General features: G+C 47.2%; 1 pseudogene; it reads left to right on the top strand.

Annotated features, from left to right (window-relative positions):
* Positions 1-15,327: 15,327 nt before the first annotated feature.
* On the top strand, positions 15,328-23,381 carry LOC133764046 (zinc finger protein 628-like; annotated as a pseudogene).
* The last annotated feature ends 251 nt before the right edge of the window (positions 23,382-23,632 follow it).

The following is a 23,632-nucleotide window of genomic DNA, read 5'->3' as shown; positions in this document are numbered from 1 at the left end:
AATCTGTCACTAGAGAGAACTGTGATATACCTGTGCAGTGGTTCAGGCCCTCTCCAGAAATCAATTAACTGCTCAGTAATTTTTGTAGTAACTTACACTGGCATCAATTGCTCGATAATGTGTGTAGCAACTGGTAAATATTTTGGAAAGGAAAGGAGGAATAACAGACACATTTATGCTAGAAATTTCTCATGGAGTGCATGATAAAAACCATTAAAATCATTGCACAGTGGTGAGCTAACGTTTTATTTCAGAGAGAATTTTGTCCTTATTAGTAAAAATTTTACCTTCAATAATCAATAAACATTAACAGGATAATTATATGCAAATATTGATTGGTTATCTATATAATAATCCCAGCAATGAGAATACATGTGACTCTTAGTGCCATATTCTAGAAAGAAAAGAATTGGTTGATTTAGCAAAATAGTCATGGTTTTGTGAACCCAAAACAAGAGTATTCTAAACTATAAAGATTTTTTTCATATAAAGGAGGATATCATTATATTCATAGAAGTGTATGAACTCATTGAATCTGTTCTTTTTATATTAATATCACATTAACATGAGAATTGATACTTGTGCTGTAGTGATTATCATGTGTTTGCTATGACCGTAAGAATCAAATGCATTAATAAAGTCCTTAAAATGTTCTCATAAAGGCCGGCATTGCACTGTAGTGGGTAAAGCCACTGCCTAGGTGCTGATTTGCACGTGGAACAAATTTTTCCTCACTTTTTGGGTATATATATTTCTTGATCAGTATACGTTCAATAATAATTTTTCAATATGGATTTCTCTAGATACTAGGAAAGACATTTGATCCTTTCTATAGCATGATTAATAAAAATTTAGATAGATAGTTTAATTAAGAGGCTGGCATTGCATTGATGCAAATTACTCTGCAACCAGTGATACTGGTATCCCATATATACAGCAGTTTGAACTGTTGAGCAAGAGTTTGGCTGCTCCACTTTTGATCCAGTTCCCTGCCAATGCACCTGGAAAAGCAATGGAAGATGCATCAAGAGCCTGGGACCTTTACACCCATGTGGGAGACTTGGATAGTGTTTGAAGCCACTGGCTTGGACATGGCCTCATTCCAGACATTATAGACATTTTTGGAGTGAACCAGTGGATGAAAGAGATCTCTTTCTCTTTTTCTCTATCTCTATCTATATATCTCCCTCTCTCCCTTCCTCACTCCCTCCCTTCTTTCCTCCCTCAATCCCTCCCTAAAATTTGTCTTTCAAATAAATAAAATACAATTTTGTAAGCAAGGTAGCAATGTTTAATTATGTATGGCATCCATCAGAACAGACGGAACCATAGGGAGAGTGCCCAGTCATTTAGACTGGAGGATGCAAAGTTACATGGTTTGCTAGAATACACATGATGGGCAAGGTGGGCCACTAACCAGCAATGTCTTAAAACTTTAGAGTTGACTTTAAGGTTTTTAAAACTCTACTAAATTCTCTTTTATAAATGATAGTTAGAATTTGGAACAATGTTCCACAAAGTGAATTTTTATATTTCTATTATGCCTTGCTAAACAACTTGGAACTTTATTATACACATCTCATAAATAATGATAATAAATTAGACCAGGTTTTATCTTAGAAGATAATTGTTTATAACTGACTAAAGTTCATAGTCAAATAAAAGTATATTTTATTAGCTAAGTTAATTTAGTTTGCTACTTTGCTGATTTTTAATTCCATGAGCGTTTTGCCCATATATAACATCACCTCAACTGTTAAATGAATGATTTCCCATATAGTTATGGATACTAACAACAAATATTAGGTAGAGTTTTGTTAACAATGTGTGAGAGACAAAAAAGAAAAATTACAAGGCAAAGAAATAATTTACTTATTTCTATCACCAAAGCATTGATTAAAGAACTAACATTTGTATAATGTGATATATATAAAATCCTTTTTCCCAACTAGGTTTCTAAATAATTTTGTGCAGAATTTAGAAAATCCATTTCCTATGGCAATTTTAATAAGTACTAACAGATTTTTTTAAATAGTTATCATTCTTTATATGTCAAAATATCATATCCTGGGGCAGGCGCTATGGTGTAGCAGGTTGAACTACAGCCTGCTGTGCTTGCATCTCATATGGGCTGCAATTTGAGTCCTGGCTTCTTGATTTCTGATCACCTCTCTGCTAGTGTGCCTGGGAAATCAGCAGAAGATGGTCCAAGTCTCTGGGCCATTTGCCCATGTGAAACACCTGGAGGAAGCCACTGGCTCCTGGATTCAGCCTGGCCCAGCCTTGACCCTTTTGGCCATTTGGGGAAAAAGAGGGGATGGAAGATTGTCTCTATCTCCCACCCTCTCTCTCTGTAACTATACCTTTCAAGTTAATAAATAAATCTTTTTAAAAAGTTTCATGGCCTAAATTTAATTGAAAGTCATAAGCATAACAAATGGGCATATATATAAAAACAAGAAACATATCTTAACTTTAAATTATCTGGGCTTTTTACTGTATTTTCTCATCAATTAATCAAATATCTATTCTTGTTGAAGATTTCCAAGTTAGTTGTTGTTTTCACTGCAGAAGGAGAGTTGATGATAAAGAAATTAGATAATAAATGAGCTATCTATGTGTCTCATGGACTCAGAGAAACAGTAAAATACCACAAATTAGTAGGATAAAAGAAATAATTAAAGAGAATAAACAAACTTGAAAACAATACAAAAGATCAGTAAAATGAATAAATGTTTTTTCTGAAAAAAAAATTTGACACAGCCACATCATTGGCCTAACTATCCAAAAAAGATGGATATGACATAAATCAACAAAATCAGAGATGGAGAATGAAATGTAACAACAGATATAAAATTAACACACAAAAATCAATAGCCTTTGTCTACACAGAAAATGCCATGGCACAAAAGCAGCCATGTAGACCAATAGAACAGGTTAGAAACTCCAGAAATCAATCCACACAAAGGAGCTAAAATCAGTCTCCTGAGCAAGGACAGTATCTTCAAGAAATGTTGCTGGGAAAACTGGGGATCCATGTGGAAAAGGATGATCCCTACCTTACAACTTGCACAAAAATCCACTCATAAATCAAAGACGTAAATCTCTGACCTGATAAAATCAAATTATTAGGAAAAAAACTGGAAAATCTGCAAGATATTGACTTAAGCAAAGACTTCTTGGAAGAGTCCTCCAAAACACAGGCAATCAAAACCAAAACTGGCAAATGGCATTACTTCAAGAAGAGAAGCTTCTGCATTGCAAAAAAAGAAAAAAAAATCAGCAAAATGAAGAGACAGCCAACAGAATGGAAGAAAATACTGGAAAGCATGCTACTGATAAAGGGTTAGTATCTAGAATCTATAAAGAGCTCAAGAAACTCAAGGGCAAGGAAAGAAAAAATCCAGTTTAGAAATGGACAAGGGAGTTGAACAGGCATTTTTCAAGAAAAGAAATTCAAAATGGCCAGCAGACACTTGAAACAATGCTCAGGGTCACTAGCCATCAGGAAAATGCAAAACAAAACCATAATGAAGTTTCACCTCACCCCAGTTAGAATGTTCTCATACATAAATCAACAAGCAACAGATGCTGGCCAGGATGTGGGGGGAAAAGTACACTAATCCACTCTTGGTGGGACTCTAACTGGTCCTTCCACTATGAACAATAGTATGGAGATTTCTCTAAAATCTGAATATAGATCTATCATATCACCCAGCCATTCTACTCTTGTAAATTTACCCACACCAAAAAAAAAAAAAAAATGAGCATATGAGTTATCTGTAATCCCATTCCACTGCAGTTCAATTCACAATATCTAAGATATGGAATTAACCCAGGTGTCGATTAATTATTGACAGGAAAAAGAAATAATCATATACATTTATATATATTATATCATATATAAACATTATATAAAATAATATATAAAGGATGGTTTCATATTATGTGTAATATGAAGTTAATTGTGTATGTATATGTATATATATATATCTATATAAATGTGACATGCTCTGTCTCAGGTGTTACACTCAGCTGTACCTCAGTGCTGCCAACTGTCACAAAAAGAAAGGCAGCCACTTCAACTACTTCTTCCTAGGGTCCTGCACCTTGGCGTAGTGACTTAATCTGCCTACTACCCCGACATCCCATATGAGCACCATTTTGAGGTTCAACACCTCCGTTTCAGATCCAGTTTCCTGCTATTGTGCTTAGGAATGCAGTGGAATATGACCCAAGTGCTTAAGCCCCTGCATGTATGTGGGAGAACCAGAGGGAGATCCTGGCTCCTGGCTTCAGCCTGACCCAGCTCCAACAATTGTGGACATTTGAGGATTGAACGATGGATGGACAATGTCTCTCTGCCTCTATATCTCCTTCTTCCTACATTTGACACTGGCTTTCTTTCTTTTTTTATAGATTTTATTTATTTATTTGACAGGTAGAGTTACAGACAGTGAGAGAGAGAGGGTGGGGGGAGAGAGAGAGACAGTGAGAAAGGTCTTCCTTCCATCGGTACTGCTTCCCCCAAGTGATCTGGCATATGCCTGTGCTCCTGGTGGGTGTCAAATGCCAGGGAACTGGGGGTATTTGATGTGCCCAAGGAGTCAGCAGATATCCCAGTCAGCTTCTTTACAAATAGATGGGTGGCCTTCTCTGTATGAAAATAGCTGTTCTACATGGCTTTGGTTCTGGGCAGGTTCATGAGAAAGAGTTAAATAAAGGAAGCATGGAAGGTGCAGGGGGAATGTGAGATTATTTCCCCCATTGTTGCAACAGAAGTTGATGGGTCTGTTTGTGAGGCTCTAGTAGGCCAATCTCAGGATATGAGCTCTTAGGTCTCTTTGGTGTGGAGCTACCATTCTGGAAAGCCCCTCCCTGCTCTTCTTGGATCTGGACATTGGCTCACCTTTAGTTCAGTGTAGGGAACACCTGGCTCATGGATCATATATGGACCATGAAATCCTTTTGTCTGACTGTGTCAAGGCAGCCTTGAGGTCAGTTGCCTCTTCATGGGAGGAAGAATTCCCTAAATAAGACTTCCTGTCCTGGGCAGCCCACTCCTATGATCAGGCACTGGAAAGCCCTGATGATCATCCCACTTAGTCCTGACATCACCCATGGGGTTGGTTCTCTGAGCACACAGAAGCTGCATTAGAAAACTGTGGCTCTGAGTGTGCCAGGATATCACCGCAACCCAGCCAGGATGTGGCAGGCATCCCCATGTATGCAAGTACAGGCCTAAACAGCCTGTGGGAAACCTTAAGTAGATTAACAGGAAGGTGGGGATGAAGAAGTGGTCCCCTCTCTGCTTGGGAGACACAAGCTGGTTCATAAGCACTCTCATGTCTGCCTTGAGGGTCCCCATGCTGCTGGCAGCAGAGCAAAAGTGTCCAAGTGTGACTACTGGTAGATGCTGCAGTGTAGGAACTGGTGCCGCCCCAGTACAACCACCCCTGACTCAGTAGAACTCAGTACTATTGAAGCTGAGTGGTCTCTTCTTGCCAAAGGATTCCTCTTGAGTCTGCCTTCTGTGATGGTCCCCACTCTGCTGTCATTCATGAATATGACTGACTGTCATTCTGGAGTGAAACAAGGAGTGTTGCTACATAGATGGATCAAACGGGTTACCCAGTACTCCCTCACATCTAATTGGCTGTGGTTTCCATGGTCCCACTAGGCTCTTTGTCCCTGCAAACCTGCACTTCGTAAGGGTAGCTTACCTCAAGGTCTCTACCACCCACACATAGGGAGGGCTGTAGGGCCAGCCAGAAGGTCTCAGAGCAGTGTTCTGACTGAAGCTGGCTTGATCTGATTGCCTCATGTCACTATTGTTTCTCTCTGGGAGATGCACAAGCACCATTGTTGTGAGGAGTGACACAGTGTCTGCAGCACTCAAGAAGACTCCCAGACCAGGGCTGGCTGAGGCTTCATCTTCAGAACAGTGGGAGGCAGCATGCCTTCCTGAGGGTGCCTGGTTAGGTGATCTGGCCAAGTCACCAGCACAAGAATGTTGGCACCTGCTTACCACTGTTCCAAGTTCTGTTGTGCCCATTGTCCAGGAAGTGAGATCACCTCTTGAGGACTCCTCAACTGAGACTCTTACTCAGACAAGACCCCCCTAAGGCCATGTGGGCTGCTGAATGCTCCCACACCCATGCCATGTGCACACCTGCAAATAGCTACACCAAAACCACCCACAACTCACCAGCACCGGCCTGGAGGAGAAAGCACCCCATCTGGGAGGAGACTTATCTGGAGTCTGGTCAGTGGAGTCAGGTCTGATGGTTTCTTTTTCCAGGCCTGTGTCCCTGGACAAATCCTTGTGCCTCTGGCACTTAGCCTCCCCTCTGCTACCAGGGGCTGCCCTCAGGTGTTTAGACCATAAAACACCTGTGTGACCTTTGAACCCCGAGGGCTTGTATCTCTCACAGCTTATTCTCAACCCAGAAATGAGGGGACTCCAAGAAGCACTGGGAGAAAGAATATTGCACGCTGGCCCAACCCTGCAGGGTTCATGTGTCATCCAGGGAAAGCCACTTCCTCTCATGGTATCTCCTTTTACCACAGGAATGTTGAGATTTGCATAGATTTATGGGTGGTCTCTGTAGCAGGGAATGCTATATGGCTCCCACCACATTCAGAATCAGCTCAGGGCCTCTTCTGGGACTCTGAGATGGTCAATGCCAAACACAACCCCCATGCAATCATCCCTCTTGGCACCTAAGTCCTGTGATAACCTCCCCTCCATGTGGACAGCACTCAGGGTTTGATTCCTAAGAAATGAAACTGACAAAGGTGATGAAATGGCACTGCCCAAACTGTAAGGCCATCTCTGTGGCTGTTGCACTCTCTTCCCTCTTTCTCTTTCTCTCTCTCTACCCTTGTTCTACAAAAACAGGCAGGGATATTATCAGCTTCTTACGGAGAGGCCCCAGTGAAAGGGAACAGAGTCTCAGTAAAGTTCAAAAGGCACTGAGGTGCTCAGCCTGGTCTGCAGCTTGCCAGCAACAGGGCAGTGAGTGAGCTCAGAGGCAGTCAAACCCTGTTGAACCACAGCTGATAGTGTGGGCATAGCCTCCTGGGGGATTAGAATGACTCTCCTGACAGATATGGGTCTGGATCCCAGTCTGCAGGTTCTTTTTTTTTTTTTTAACATACTAAATCAGTTGGGACAACAGCTCTCTGTCTGCCTCAAAATAATCTAATTATAGCACCCAGAATCTCCTTTATATCTGATGCAAAGTTAAATACTTATTTGTGGGATTATTTCCTAGCATATTTGACGAGGCAGAGTTAACAATTTAATATAACTCTAGTATATTACAGTAATGGCATAATAAATCAGTTTATTACAGATTGAAACATCATTTTTTCATTATCAGTGGGGTGCAAACAAATACTGGATACTTTTTAAAAGGCAGATAAACCACAAAATTCCGGTCTGCAGGTTCTTTGGCATCAGAAATATCTGGCCAGCAGCAACAGGATAGGCCTAGCCTTTGGGGTCAGTCTTGCACTGCTCCCCCATGCCCAAGCCCTCTGCAGCCACATGACCCCTTCCCCTCCCTGGCCATACTCACCTCTGTCCCAGTCTGCAGCACTCAGCCCTCCCTACACACAGCTCCAGGGCTGATCCTGTACTTCTAGGTGCATCATCAGTGTCACCATAGGGACACCCTTGCCTCCACCTGGTGACCCTCAGCCTTACCTTCAGCCCTGGCCTCAGTTTCCCTCTAGGACTTTCTCTTCTTTTTCTGGACTTGCTGTGGAGCTTGTTTCCCCATCTCCAAAATGAGCAGGTCCCCATTGGCCATTTCAGAGATGTGCCCAAGCCCAGCAGGGTCCTGACCAGGGCATGTCGGGCACAGGTGCTGACTGTAAAGATTAGAGTCCCTGGGACAGTGCCCCCTGCAGATGCTGATGCTAAGGGTGGTGGGTCATGCTGGCTGAGGGTAGCAACACACAACCTGACCCTTGGTGCTCTTCCTTGAGCCCTGGGGCACTGCTGCCCTCTTGTGGCCAATGCCAGCCTGGCAGCTGCAGACAGGAATTCCAGAAACCACAGCACCCTAAGTTTATGTGTTCCCATTATAGTGTGCCTCCAATTGGCCACTTTGGGGGTAGGGTTAAGCTTCACCACGGGAACTTGGTTTTGTCTCCAAAGAGGACTGAACCAGTCCTCAAATGGTCATAACAGCTAGGTCTGGGTCAGGTTGAAGCCAGGAACCTGAACTTTATCCTGGTCTACCACATGGATAAAAGGGTTCCATGAACTTGAACCATTAACTGCTGCTTCCCATGACCCTGAGACACAAGGTCATCCAATGGCATCTTTTTAAAAAAAATTTATTTATTTATTTATTTGGACATGTAGAGTTATAGACAGTGAGAGAGAGAGAGAGACAGAGAGAAAGGTCTTCCTTCCATTGGTTCACTCCCCAAATGGCCACAATGGCTGGAGCTGCGCTGATATGAAGCCAGGAGCCAGATGCTTCTTCCTGATCTCCCATGCAGGTGCAGAGGCCCAAGTTCCCGGGCCATAGCAGAGAGCTGGACTGGAAGAGGAGAAACCGGGACTAGAACCCAGCGCCCATATGGGATGCTCGTGCCGCAGGCAGATTAACCAAGTGAGCCACAGCGCCGGCCCCCAGCAGCATCTTTACTTTCTGGGCAGATAGACCACTGCCACCTGAAGAGATCTGCACTTTGGAGCATTAGGCCTGCTGGAGTTTGCTACTTGCTCACCTCCTCTGCCACTGAGAAGGCCCACTGTCCCATATGGACCCTGTGCTCTTCTGTCATGTGCACCCTCAGGGAGTGCTGGAGCACTGATCGAGTCTCCCTAGGAAGCCAGTCTTGGTTCTCTGGCTGATATCCATCTTCCAGTGCTCTCTTTTGGCTCAAAAACCAGATATCAGGAGTGTTGTTCTTCATGGGTGTAACAGCATAACCTCAATTGTTGGCAACCAGGTAGGCCCCTTCACTTGTAACACATAAGAGTGAAGGTGTCCTTGTGGATTCCCAAAACACCCCCATGAGTAGCTGACATGGGCCTTGTTCAACCCTTGCCTCAGCCACTGCCACTGAGCTGTCCTGGTCCCACAGGAAGAGGGTCTCTGGCATTCCAAGCTCCACATCCCCACCAGTGGGTAAAGGGACATATGAAGGTCCCCTTGTGCTGTGGTAAGACAAGGTGAGTTGGGGGTCAGGCATGTTTGGAGGCTGGGGAAGAGCAGGAGGCAGCCGTGCAGCATGGGAACAAGGCCTCACACCACAGGGCTGTGGAACATCCATATATACATTTCTAAAAAAGCTTGATGTCTAGCTAGTTGAATCTGAAAATGTGAATGAACCCCATGTACATGGAGGGGTGTTTTCCATCTAATATACCCAGAGCTCTGTTTAATTGTTTCAGGCTGTTTCAGTTCGTCCTCACTCTTGAATGAATCTCCAACTCCCCAGCAATGAGATCTTATGAGATATTCTTTCACTTACCTACTCTTTCTTCATCACATTACATTTAATGTATACACACACAAATAGTAATATTACATATAAACAGCTTCACTCATACATCCTACCAAATGTTTGAGGAAGACAGAATACTAATTCCATACAAACTGGTTAAGAAAATGGAAAGAAGTAATTCCCAGTTCATTTTTGGAAGTCAACATTGGCCTGAAGTTAAGACCAATAAGACCCTGCAAACAAAGAACCTGGTGTACACTAAGGTCTTCTTATGTTATTTCCAAAACTTAACACCCTCACAATACTTTGATATAGATATTACTTTGAAAAGTGAACAACGAGGAAAGTGAGGCTCAGTGTGATTCATGTGTCCAAAGTCACACATTTATTGAAATGAGATAAATACAGCTCATTTGACCCAAAAAAGTCCAAACCTGCTCCTCACACTAACTTTCCAAAATGCTTCCCATCAACTGACTGTAGATTTTTTTTTTAAATAAGATCTAGGATATTTCATACTTCAGAGGAAGTCTGTGAATCATTTTTTAAAGATGCTTTTATTTGAAAGGCAGAATAAGAGAGGAAGAGAAGAGAGAGGAAAGAGGAGAAGAGAGAAAAGAGGAGAGGGGAGGGGAGGGAGGGGAGGGGAGGGGAGGGGAGGGGAGGGGAGGGGAGGGGAGGGAGAATCTTCCCTCCACTCATTCACTCCCCAAGTGGCCAGAACAGTTGGAACCTGGCCACTCCCAAGCCAGGTTCTTCCAGGTCTCTCCTGTGGGTGAAAGGGCCAAGTCCATGGGCGATACTTGGGTCATCTTCTACTTCATTCTCAGGTACACTAGCAGGGAGGTGATCAGAAGTGGAGCAGCTGAGGCTACAACCGGCACCCATAGAGGATGCCAGCACCTAGGCAGTGGCTTTACCCACTACAGTGCAATGCCGGCCTTTATGAGAACATTTTAAGGACTTTATTAATGCATTTGATTCTTACGGTCATAGCAAACACATGATAATCACTACAGCACAAGTATCAATTCTCATGTTAATGTGATATTAATATAAAAAGAACAGATTCAATGAGTTCATACACTTCTATGAATATAATGATATCCTCCTTTATATGAAAAAAATCTTTATAGTTTAGAATACTCTTGTTTTGGGTTCACAAAACCATGACTATTTTGCTAAATCAACCAATTCTTTTCTTTCTAGAATATGGCACTAAGAGTCACATGTATTCTCATTGCTGGGATTATTATATAGATAACCAATCAATATTTGCATATAATTATCCTGTTAATGTTTATTGATTATTGAAGGTAAAATTTTTACTAATAAGGACAAAATTCTCTCTGAAATAAAACGTTAGCTCACCACTGTGCAATGATTTTAATGGTTTTTATCATGCACTCCATGAGAAATTTCTAGCATAAATGTGTCTGTTATTCCTCCTTTCCTTTCCAAAATATTTACCAGTTGCTACACACATTATCGAGCAATTGATGCCAGTGTAAGTTACTACAAAAATTACTGAGCAGTTAATTGATTTCTGGAGAGGGCCTGAACCACTGCACAGGTATATCACAGTTCTCTCTAGTGACAGATTTCTCTAAATGCTAATGAAGTGTAGCCTTCAGGGCCTTCCATGTGCTTTGCTATGGATGAACCCAGATCTTACCTCTGTCCAAAGGCCTCTAAAAATTAAAATAATAAAAGTATTCAATGTGATACAAATTATGACACATTCAAAGGAGGTTGTTTTCAAAAAATGAAAGTATAAAATTGTGGGGGGGAGTACAGATAAAAAGTAGAAATGTTATCTCCCAAGCTTTTTTTAAATCTCTCTCTTTTTTTTTTTTTTTGACAGAGTGGACAGTGAGATAGAGAGAGAGAGAGAGAGAGAAAGGTCTTCCTTTGCCATTGGTTCACCCTCCAATGGCCGCCAAGGCCAGCGCGCTGCAGCCAGCGCACCACGCTAATCCGAAGCCAGGAGCCAAGTGCTTCTCCTGGTCTCCCATGGGGTGCAGGGCCCAAGCACTTGGGCCATCCTCCACTGCACTCCTGGGCTACAGCAGAGAGCTGGCCTGGAAGAGGGGCAACCGGGACAGAATCCGGCACCCTGACCAGGACTAGAACCTGGTGTGCCGGCTCTGCAGGCAGAGGATTAGCCTATTGAGCTTCGGCACTGACCTTTTTTTAAATCTTAAGGGAAAATTAAAAAAAAAAAAAAAAAAAAAAGTGTGTTCTAAATAGGACCAAGAAAGCATACACATCTGTAAGCCTAATCCTGTGCTATTTATGAATAGCCATTGAGTTGTGATATTTATCATGAATATCAACAGTATTTATATTTCTAGTTTTAACATTGTAGTATGTGTTGCCAGCAATGTGGCATAGCCCATAAAACCGCCACCTGCAGTGTTGGTATCCTATATGGGCACCAGTTTGAATCCTGGTTGCTCCTCTTCCAATCCAGCTCTCTGCTATATAGCCTGGGAAAGCAGTAGAAGATGGCCCAAGTCCTTGAGCTTCTGCACCCATGTGGGAGACCTGGAAGAGGCTCCTGGATCCTTGCTTCAGATTGGTGCAGTTCTGGCCATTGTGACCATGTGAAAAGTGAACCAGAGATGGAAGACCTCTCTCGCTCTCTCTCTCTCTCTCTCTCTCTGCCTCTCCTGTGTGTAACTTTTGTAATTAACTAAATAAATCTTAAAAAAAAAAAACAAACCTTAGTATGTGTATATATTTATAAAAAGTGAATCGCACATTTCTCCTATGGCTTCTTGTGTATACTGCATCCAAAATAGGATGCTTTCCAAACATTCACTAGCCTAATTATTGTTTGCGTTTGGACATATTTGGCTATGCTTTCTTATATATGTATGTTATCCAACTTGGCACAACTTGTCTCAGACATTTATAAGAATATTTTATATGTAGGACACTGTACTGATTCTTTGTACAGCTGTAAGTTCATGTATTTAATGATTAATCAATTTCATATCACCTTCTAGATAATCAGTCTGTTTTATCATGGGCTTGTGTCCCTGCATTCTTTTAATTTGCCTTTTTTATTTCTTTATGTTCCTGTTTTCCTCCCCAGAGATCAGGCTTGTGCTATAACTCTTATGCACAACACTTTGCTTCATCCAGAGAAAAGGCAACTGTAAAATTCACAAATCTCATTCTGTGTAACTTACCTCTTTCAATATCTTGAAGTACATTGGAAAGATTTATCTTGTATTTGTTTAGCTTTAATTCTAGATTCTCATCAGATAATAAAGAATGGTTGAAAGAGAAATAGTTGAGGGTGACTCATGCGGGGGGGGGCATGGGAGCATGGGAGGGAGCGTGTCCCCCCCCTTCCCCCCACCTCCCGGCCGTGCGGCCGCTACTGGGGCGCCCCATTCCCGTCGGCCCCCGCAGGAAGGCCCTGGGGCTCCCGCCCTGTTACCAGGGTCGGGGCCACAGGTGAGACCCTCGGGGTGGGAGTGGGGGGAGGGACCGGAGGGCGGAGAGTTGGGGAAGCGGTGAGCAGGAAACCAGAGGGGTGCCTTGAAGGGAAGGTCGCTATTTTACCTCCAACTCCTGCCCGCTGGGCCGGCGCCGCCCTCTTAAAGGGCCAGAGGCTGCGTTTTACAGAGGCCGCTCCTCTTGTTTGTTTCCTCCCTAAAAGGAGTTGTCTTATTAAAGGGCCCAGAGGGCTGAGTAGGTAACAGCAGGAAAATCTCTCGGCCGCTCAGTGGCGGCACCCTCTTAAAGGGGAAGTCCGACCTGCTGGAAGGGTGTGGACCGGCCTTGGAGGGGCCGGCTCTGCTCCGTGCACCTGCAGGGCCGTGGCCGCTCGGACCCCGGAGATGCTCGGCCTTCCTAGAGGAGCACCAGCTTCTGGGCACGCGCGGGTCCCTGCAGAGGCCTCGCCTACCGTTTCAAGGGGGGGGGCGGGTGCTCATTCATTCGTTCACTCATTCATTCATTCTTCAAAGGAATTCGTTCCCTGGACACAGGCCCCGTTTCTGCGGCCTGGGGAAACCAAGGCAGAGGCCGCACCCTGGGTGGCCCTCTGCACGCTGGGGAGGCCCTGCAGCAGGGGCTGCCACAGTTGGCGTTGGGGGCGGTAGATGAGGGTTGAGCAAGCCCCACGAGTCAGTCTGGCGACATCTGGATCCGGTGTGGTGGTCCCGGCTGCGGGGGCGTGGTTGGTACTGGTGGCATGCACGGGACAGCCCCACAGAACACTTTGGTCCAGCCACCGCTGAGGCGACGAGTGTCATGGAGACACGGATGAGGCTGGGGCAGGGGCTGGGGAGTGTCGGCAAAGACTTGGGGGTGAGGCGGGGGCTGGGGATGCTGGCATGCAGGAGAAGCCCGGCAGGTGCCCCAAGGAGGGAGCAGGCTGGCGGCCAGGGTGACACTCAGCCTTAGAAGGCACGGAGGGGACGAGGCTGCAGGCCATGGGGAGACCCGCAGGCTCAGACACGGGAGCTCTGGGAGGTCTCAGGACAGCGGAGTGGAGTGGCCTCCCTGGAGCTGCTGTGTCAGGGACAGAAGGGGTTAGGAAGGGAAGGGGCAGGGGCAGAGGTCTGCCGCGGCCTCCGGAGAGGAGGTGGCAGCACACAGGTGGGCCTCCAGAGGTGCCCGGGTTCCACACGGGACCCTGCTGGCGGACCGCCTCCTGAGAGCCAGGGGGAGAGAGGCGGTGAGGAAGGCCGGGCGTCCCTGGCTGCCACCTTCAGACAGAAGACGGGGGTTGAGTAGGGTTGAAGCTGGCGCAGGAAGCTGGGGTAGGGTTGGAGTTGGGCATGGGAAGTCCGAGGTGTCCCAGGGCCACATAGGACAGCCTGGCAGGGGTGTGCAGTCCTGGGAGTGGAGATGGCTCCCAGGGGGAGACTTGTGGGAATGTGAGGGCACAGACCAGGAGGGCAGTGGGCTCCGCGTGGGGGAGGGGTCTCAGCATTCTCCATTGCGAGGGGTGGTCCTGCAACCCTGCAGTGTTGAGAAGGACCCTTGGCCTCACCCCAGAGGCCGGCAGCACCTGCCTCCAGCCGATAGACAGCCCGGGCTACCCTGGGAGGTGGCAGCCACTGGTGCGCTGGCTGGAAGCTGAGGGCTCCCTCTCCGGATTGCTTGTGTTTTCCTCGGAGCCGGCATGGTCCGTGGCAGGGTTGCCCGCTTAGAGCAGGAGAGGACGGGGTGCTGGTGTCTGGGGAGAAGAGAGGCTGCCAGGGAGCCTCAGAGCCAGGGGTGTGTGCAGTGAGGCCGGCCAGGCCGCCTCAGGGGCCAGCATAGGCTGGGGGAGGGGCTGTGAGAATTGGGGGCGGGACAGTGGCACAGGGCCCACAGCAGCAGGGGCCACAGACCTGGTGGTGTCCAGGGATTGGGGTTCCAAGAGGGGGTGAGCTAGGAGGCAGGGTGATGGTGGCTAGGCGGACTGGCTGGAGGCCAGGGCCCTGCAGAGGCTGTGGTCAGACTGAAGGGTTAGGGCGAGGACGGGCCGCAGCCCCTGTGGAGGGGTAGGTGGGTGAGGTCTTTAGGGAGCTGCGGGCGGCAGAGGATGCGGCCTGGCTGTACCGGCAAGGAGCACAGTCCTGCCGGTCACGCCCAGGCTGCTCAGTCCGGGGAGATGGTCAGCGTAGCGAAGGTGACCCGTTGTCCCAGTGTGTCGGGCGGTTTCCATGTTGACACTAGCAGCCTCTTTTCCTGGGCAACCCTGGGCTGCTGGGAGCGCACATCCCATGGGAGGCCCCCCGCGGGGTGGGTGGCCCAGGGAGGCAGTCACTGTGGCCTGGGGCTGAGTGTAGCGCCCGCTGCTGACCCAGAATCCCTCCACCAGGTGTGATGGTCGACTCCCACGGGGACATGGCGCCTGCCTCCACCGCGGAGGGGGCCAGGGAGAACCCTTACCCCGAATGCCCCAAGGCCTTCAAGCGCTCGTCCCTGCTGCAGATCCACCGCGCCTTCACCTGCGGCCAGTGCGGCCTGGCCTTCAAGTGGTCGTCCCACTATCAGGACCACCTGCGGCAGCGCAAGAGCGAGTGCCCCTACGCGTGCCCCGACTGCCCCAAGGCCTTCAAGAACTCCTCTAGCCTGTGGCGCCACCGCCACGTGCACACGGGCGAGTGCCCCCACGCCTGTGGCATCTGTGGCAAGAGCTTCACGCAGAGCACCAACCTACGGCAGCACCAGCGGGTGCACACGGGCGAGCGCCCCTTCCGCTGCCCACTCTGCCCCAAGACCTTCACGCACTCCTCCAACCTGCTGCTGCACCAGCGCACGCACGGCCCCGCGCCCGCCGCCGGCCCCCGGGTCGACTCTGCCACAGCCTGCGCCCGCCGCCGCGCCCGGCTTCGCGTGTCTGCCCTTCGGGGGAAGTCCTTCCGGACGGTGGCCGGCCTCTCCTGCCACCAGCACAGCCGGCGGGCAGGCCTTCTGCTGCGGCAGCTGTGACGGCGCCTTCCCGCAGCTGGCCAGCCTCCTGGCACCAGCAGTGCCACGTGGAGGAGGCGGCGGCCGGGCGCCCGCCCCCGCAGGCCGAGGCGGCCGAGGTCACCTGCTCCCCCCGGAGTCGCCGGTTCCCGCCGCCCCCGCCTCGCTGGCCCCGCCCACCCCGGCCTCTGCAGAGCGCCCTTACAAGTGCGGCAAGTCCTTCAAGGGCTCCTAGGGCTGCGGTACCATCTGCGGGACCACACGGGTGAGCGGCCCTACTCATGCGGCGAGTGCGGCAAGACCTTCAAGCCCTCGTCTCTGCTGGCCATCCACCAGCGCCTGCACACGGGGCTGCGCGCCTTCACCTGCGGCCAGTGCGGCCTGGCCTTCAAGTGGTTGTCCCACTACCAGTACCACCTGTGGTTGCTCGGCGAGCGCTCCTACCGCGTGCGGGGAGTGCGGCAAGGCCTTCCGCAACACGTCGTGCACAGGGGCAAGCGACCCCACGCGTGCGGCGTCTGCGACAAGAGCTTCGCCCAGACCTCCAACCTGCGGCAGCACCAGAGCGTGCACACGGGCGAACGCCCCTTCCGCTGCCCGCTCTGCCCCAAGACCTTCCCGCACTCCTCCAACCTGCTGCTGCACCAGCGCATGCACTCGGCCGAGGGCCCCTTCGCCTGCCTGGTATGCGGCCTCGGCTTCGTCATGGCCGCCTACCTACAGGGGCACACGCGGACGCATGCCCCCGCCAGCGCTGCCGGCACCGCAGCCCCCGCGGCCGGCCCGCACCTGCCCCGCTGGCCGCCGCCCCGGCCCCGCTGGCCACGCAGGACGTGCACATGCTCCCGCACCTCCAGGCCACGCTCTCCCTCGAGGTGGCGGGGGGCGCGGTCCCGGACCCAGCAGTCCCCAACTCGCAGACGTTTCTCCTAGTGTAGACCGCCCAGGGCCTCCTGCTGATCCCCAGCAGCCTGCAGCCCCCCCCACACCCCCGGCCGGCCCGCACCCCCCAAGCTCGTCCTGCTGCCCTCCGCCGGCACTGGAGCCGAGGACGGCCGCCGGAGGCCGTGTGAGCGGGCAGTGGGGAAAGCCGGTCAGGGGACGGGAGTCGTGTGGCTGCCAGGCCCAGGAGGTCTGGGGAGAGTTGCGGGCGCCAGTGCGGGAGGGCACAGCCTGATTGTTCTGCAGAACGTAGGGGCCGGGGAGGCAGGGCCGCAGGAAGTGAGTGGGGTTTAGCTGCAGCCGGCCCAGGAAGTGACCACGGAGCCGCTGCAGCCCGTGGCGGGCCAGCTCTCGGGTTCCGGCGGGGCAGTCGTGACCACCGAGGCCCCCAACCTGCTGGTGGTGCAGAGTGGAGCCGCGGAGGAGCTGCTCACGCGCCCGGGCCCTGGGGAGGCGGGGGACGCAGAGGCCGGCACGGGGGTGGTGCAGGACGTACTCTTCGAGATGCTGCAGACGGTAGGGGGGCTGCAGAGCGTGCTGCTGCTGAGCGGGGCGGACGAGGAGCAGACCCCGCTGTGCGTGCAGGAGGTCGAGACCCCCGCCCCCGGCCCGCCCGGGCAGAAGCTTCTCACCATCCGCAGCGCCCCCGCCAGCGAGCTGTTGGAGAGCAGTGGAGCCGGCGAAGGCGCAGCCACGCTGCAGCGCCTGGCCCCGCCGCCGCCGCCGCCTGGCCCCGTGGCTGCCCCCGCCGGGCTCCCCGCCGCTCCCCGCCGCTCCCCGCCGCTCCCCGGCCCACATGGTACAAGTGGTCCCCGCAGGAGCTGGGCCCTCCATCCGGATCGTGCAGACCCCGCCCTCCGTCCAGCTGGTGCACACGTGTTGAGGCCCCACGGGTGTCCGCGCTCGCCTCACGCAGACCCCTCCTGCAGACTGTGGGGCCTGCTGCCCAGCTTGGTTAATAAAGACCGCGGATCTCTAAAAAAAAAAAAAAAAAGAGAGAGAGAGAGAAAGAGAGAGAAATATTTGAATGCCATTTCCAAATTTTTGATCGAATTTTTGACCATTTTTCAGATTTTTTATGTTTGTAATGATAAGGAATAAAATACTTTACTATGCACTTATATATCTGTGGAATCATTTAACGCATATTTACCAACTGGTATTTATCTTCAAAGTTGAAATCGTCATACCCACACAAATAAAATTGGCATAATTTACCATTTTCAAGATATTTTGATATCCAGCTTTCTAAATAATAACAGTAATATTTTGTATTCTGAATTGAATAGCTCTGGAAAAAGAGAAATCCATTGTTTGAAATGCAAACTTTACATCCAATATTTTTGAGATAAATTAGTTTTATAAGAGTTTTTGGAAAATAGAATGCTATAATATCACTTTTAAAAAGCTATGAGTACTTATTAAAATTACCATTGGAAATTGACTTTTTAAATTCCATATAAAATTATTTGGAAACTCATTTGGGAAGTGTGTTTTTATATATGTCACAGGATACGTATTAGGCGGTACTAACTGTAAGTATTAATTCTTTAAACAACACGGGGGTGATGGAAGTAAGTAAATTATTTCTTTCTCCTGTAATTTTTATTCCTGTCTTTTGTAATCTCCTACACATTAACAAAACTGTACCTTATGTTTGTAATCGTGAGTATCCACAACTTTTTAAGTGGAAAATCATTCAGTTAATTGTTGATGTAAGTTGTATATGGACAAAATGCCCATGAAACTGAAAGTCAGTAAAGGATCAAGCTAAATTGGCTCAGTTTATAAATATATTTTTATTTGACTGTTGTCAGTCATAAATAATCATCTTCAAACACCAAACCTGGACAAATTTGTTGCCATTCATCAGGAGATGCTTATAAATAAGTTCCAAGTAGGCTGGCGCCGCGGCTCACTAGGCTAATCCTCTGTCTTGAGGCGCCGGCACACCGGGTTCTAGTCCCGGTTGGGGCACAGGATTCTGTCCCGGTTGCCCCTCTTCCAGGCCAGCTCTCTGCTGTGGCCAGGGAGTGCAGTGGAGGATGGCCCAAGTCCTTGGGTCCTGCACCCACATAGGAGACCAGGAGAAGCACCTGGCTCCTGGCTTCGGATCAGCGATATGCTCCAGCCGCGGTGGCCATTGGAGGGTGAACCAAGAGCAAAAAGGAAGACCTTTCTCTCTGTCTCTCACTCTCTCTCACTGTCCACTCTGCCTGTCAAAAATAATAATAATAATAAAAAAAAAGTTCCAAGTTATTAGTGGAAAAAGAAAGAGGAATACAGAAATTCCTTTTGTGGAACATTTTTTGACATCCTAACCATTTATAAAAGATAACTTAGGTACAGTTTTTAAAACTTGAATTTCAACTCCAAAAGTTTAAGACATTCCTGAATAACTGCCCACTTTTCCCTGTCACGTGCATTCTCTCCATTAAACCATGCAACTTTGCATTTCCTCATCTAATTGGGCACTCTCCCTCAGATTCTGTCCCATCTGTTCTGATGGGTGCTCTACCTCATTAAACCTTGCTACCTTGCTTACAGTAATAAAAAAAAAAAAAACCACATGTTTTATTTACTTGAAAGGCAAATGTAAAGAGGGATGAAAGAGGAAATGAAGAATGGAGGGAGAAAGGCAAAGAGGTACAGGAATAGGGGAAAAATAGATCTTCCATCCACTGTTTCACTCCCAAATTGACTAAAATGAATGGGACCAGGTGGGGCCTAAGCCAGGGGCTTCACACTCAAACCACGGCTTTCATATGGGTGTCAGGATCCCAAGCAATTTGTCCATCTTCCAATGTTTTCTCAGGTGAATTAGCAGGGAAGTGGATCAAAAGTGGAAAACCCAGAACTCAAACCAGTGTTGATATGAGATGCCAGTGTCACTGGTGTCAGCTTAACTAGCAATACTGCAATGGTGACCCCCTAATTAAACTATTGATTTAAATTTTTCTATTAATCATTCTATAGAAAGGATAAAATTATATCTCTAGTATCTAGAGTAACCATACTTTAAAATTATTATTAAATGAAAAAGTGATCAAGAAGTGTATATCCAAAAATGAGAGAAAACATCACATATCTAAATTATTGTTAAATAATTAGTTAAATAAATTATATTAACCAATTAATATAATTTAACATGATATTAAAATATTTCATTTGTAAAATTTGAAACTGTTATGGATTTTATAACTTGAAAACACACTTCGTCACTCAATGAATACTCACTTGTCCATCTAGTGTTTTATTTGCTGAGCTGCATTAGTTTTCAGGGAGGTACAGTGGTATGGCCTCTCCTCAACCTTGTCCTGATGCTCATTCCCCCATAGGAGCAAAAAGAAAAACATGAGTACCTATGACAACATAGTATTTTTGTCCTTCATAATTTTCTCCTTTCATATATGAAGGGAATACCATCAAACAATAAACAGGAGTTTAGCAAAGAATTATAATATTTTCAGAAAAACATGAATTGTCTACATTCTGTAGAAGATAAATTTTTTTCAAAAGATTTTTGAGGTTTGTCGGAGGCCACCCGACAAACCACACGGAGACATGCAGCACTCAGTCAATTCATCACCACGTTTATTGCCTCGTCGCGTTCCAAGCCAAAGTAGGGGGCCCGGCGATGAGGGACTGGAGGCAGTCTCCCTAGGGAAACCCTTCAGTCTCCAGCCCCAAGCACACAGAAAGACAAGGATATATACCCCAGACCCCATACAGAAAACATTCATTGTGTGCAATCATGCATAGCACAGGAATAGAGTAAGTTTACAAAGTAGCAATGATCAGGGTACAAGCTCTGCAGATAGAGCAAAGAACATCATAAACCTTCATCAGAAGTCACATCCTGCCTGCAGGAATGTGGGATGAAAAGTCTTGTGCCTTCAGCCTTCAGGACAATAAGCACAGGAAGCAGGATTAGATAAGGGACAGCCTCAGCCTGCTGCATCTCATGTCGGGCCAGGGCCACTGGCCCCGACAGAGGTTTAAAAAGCAGCAAGGAAATTTGAGAAAATGACCAACTCTAGACAGCTGTCAAGTTATTTATAAACTGGAGCATATTTTTGTGTTTTAACATATTTGAAGCTAATATAGGCACTAAAATGGCTGTAAAAGCAAATATATATTATAAAAATTTTAAATTTATATTTAATAATCTGAATTATGTATGTACATGAATAAATAATTACATAATATCAAGAATCAAGAGTGATAATTGGTAGTCAGATTTTTCATCTAGTATGGGACCATAATATAATATTAATCATAAATGAAGACTATTAAATTACATAAAATATTTAAGACTTCTGTTCAACAAAATTTAAAAAAAATCTGAGACAATGCTGATATGTATTTAAAAAAACATTATATTCACACTATATTAAATTAGAACTTCCATGAAATTATGCAAACAAAATGAATCCCTGAATGAAAATGGATATAGAATATAAAGAGTTAATTTGTAAGAGGAACATTATAGTGAGAAAAAAATGGAGCTGTGGAACCTTAATAGCAGTCAGGGTAATGTAAATTAAAATTTTGAGGTTTATTTGACTACTAAACCAAAAACTTTGCTACTGTCAGATGTTGGGAAACTGGCCCAGTTTTAGCCAGGTGGCCACATGGCCCAACCTCTGTGGTCAAGCTCCACCCCCATCCTAATTGGATTCACTGCTCCTGCTTCCCTGCTTGCCCTGGGGCAAAGTTTTAAAAGGGCCTGTTCCTGAACTCGCTCTCTTGGCCCTTCTCTCCTGCTCTCCTGCGCTCTCATGGTTCTTCTCTCTTGGCTCCTCTCTCTGCTCTATCTTCTCACTATCTCCTCTCCTCTGTCTCTCTCTCTTATATTCTTTCTCTCTCTTTCCTTTCGCCACCCCTTCACTCCGGTCTGTTGGGTGCTCCCCAATTAACCCTTTCCCTTACTCCGGTGTTCAGTGTGTTTTGTGATGGCTAACATTAATATATAACATCAGTGACATTTGTAAAGGTATTCATTACTGATAGATATTTAACTTCATGTAAATTTTATGGAAAATCTAGAGAATATCTATAGGAATTTAAAATGTGTATTATTCTTCACTAGTAACCCATCAAGTAGGAATCTTTCCTACAAAAACAGTGGCTGGATTTATAAACTGGTCTACTGGTTACAGTGTTGTCTGTGATCATCATTAAAAGGTGTGGAAAACCTAAAATCAATCAATAAGTGACCAGATCATGTTGTATTTGTTTTACAAAGAATGTTGTATACTCATAAAAATTGCAACAAAGCATACATGTATCAATGCTGCATTGTTTAATCTATAATGAAAGAAAAGAGAATGGAGGAAGGGAGAGATGGCAGAAGAAAAAAACAGTTCATGCATACAAATTCCTGTGCCCTGCTGATAGGCATTTAGAAACCACTCTGGAAAGATATATTATATTTAAAACAAATTATTTTTTATTTGAAAGTCAGAGTTACACACAGAGAGAGAAGCAGAGGGAGAGGGAGAGAGAGAGAGGGAGAGAGAGAGAAAGGTCTTCCATCTGCTGGTCTACTCCCCAATTAGCCACAACAGCTGGAGCAGTGCTGATCCGAAGCCAGGAGCCAGGATCCAGGATCCAGGAGCCAGGAGCCAGGAGCCAGGAGCCTCTTCTGGGTCTCCCCTGTGAGTGCAGGACCCCAGGGACTTGGGCCATCTTCCACTGCTTTCCCAGACCTCAGCAGAGAGCTGGATCAGAATTGGAGCAGCCGGGGAAGATACATTATTAACATGTTAGCAGTCGTTAGAAGTGAATTTTGAGTCTTTTTTCCCTACTATTAAATGGATCTAAGTTAAATAGAAGCATTGTTATTAGATTTTTTTTAAATACCACACAGGCACCCCCTCCTTCATAAACACAGGTACAACTAAATGACTTTCAGTAAGTCTCCCTCCCTTCCTTCCTTCCTTCCTTCCTTCCTTCCTTCCTTCCTTCCTTCCTTCCTTCCTTCTTTCCTTCTCTCCTTCCTTCGTTCTTTCTAAGGCAGAGTTACATAGAGGCAGAGGCAGAGAGAGAGATAGGTCTTCTGTTTGCTGTTTTTCTCAGATGGCTGTGCAGCTGGAGTGAGACCTATCTGAGCCAGGAGCCAAGAGCCAGGAGCTTCCTCAAGGTCTCCCATGCAGGTGCAGGGGCCCAAGGACTTAGACCATCCTCCACTGCTCTCCCAGGCCAAAGAAGAGAGCTGGATCAGAAGAGGAGCAGCCTGGACTCGAACCAGTACCCATAAGGGATGCTGGCACATGGCTCTGCCCTCTATGCCAAAGCTCTGCCCCCTGCATTAGAGATTTAAAAATTAATTAAACCAACATGTTATGAAGAACATCAACCTTTGTATTGCATTGGTAATATTATATTTTAATTAATCGACATTTAATCTGCTTCTAAATTTTTAAGGCCTCATCTCTTTATCAGCACAGTCTGTGCCCGGCATGCTGTCGGCCCCAGCCCCAGGGGGTTATGATAGGGAGGCTCTGGGAAGCCAGTGGTGGCTACATCAGCGGAAGCTGTAGGCTGTGGGAGCTGTAGGAATAGCAGCATTGGTTCCCATGGACACGTGTTCTTGTGGAGGAATCATCTTGAACCTGGCCACCTACTGTGTGGGGTCCTCTAGGGGCTCCTTCTGCTATTCTGGTACAGGCTGTGTCTGTCCTCCATTGCTTCTCCTGCTGTTTTGCCCCTGACTGGGTGTATGACCTGGGGCCCCAGTTGGCCTCCCTGTTGGCCTGGAGTCTTTGCTACTGGGAGCTGGGTTGAGATTTTG

Source organism: Lepus europaeus, chromosome 7 (assembly GCF_033115175.1).
Source record: "Lepus europaeus isolate LE1 chromosome 7, mLepTim1.pri, whole genome shotgun sequence".
NCBI classification, from domain to species: Eukaryota; Metazoa; Chordata; class Mammalia; order Lagomorpha; family Leporidae; genus Lepus; species Lepus europaeus.
Note: the sequence above shows the minus strand (reverse complement) of the source record. Positions and strands in the feature narration are given on the sequence as shown.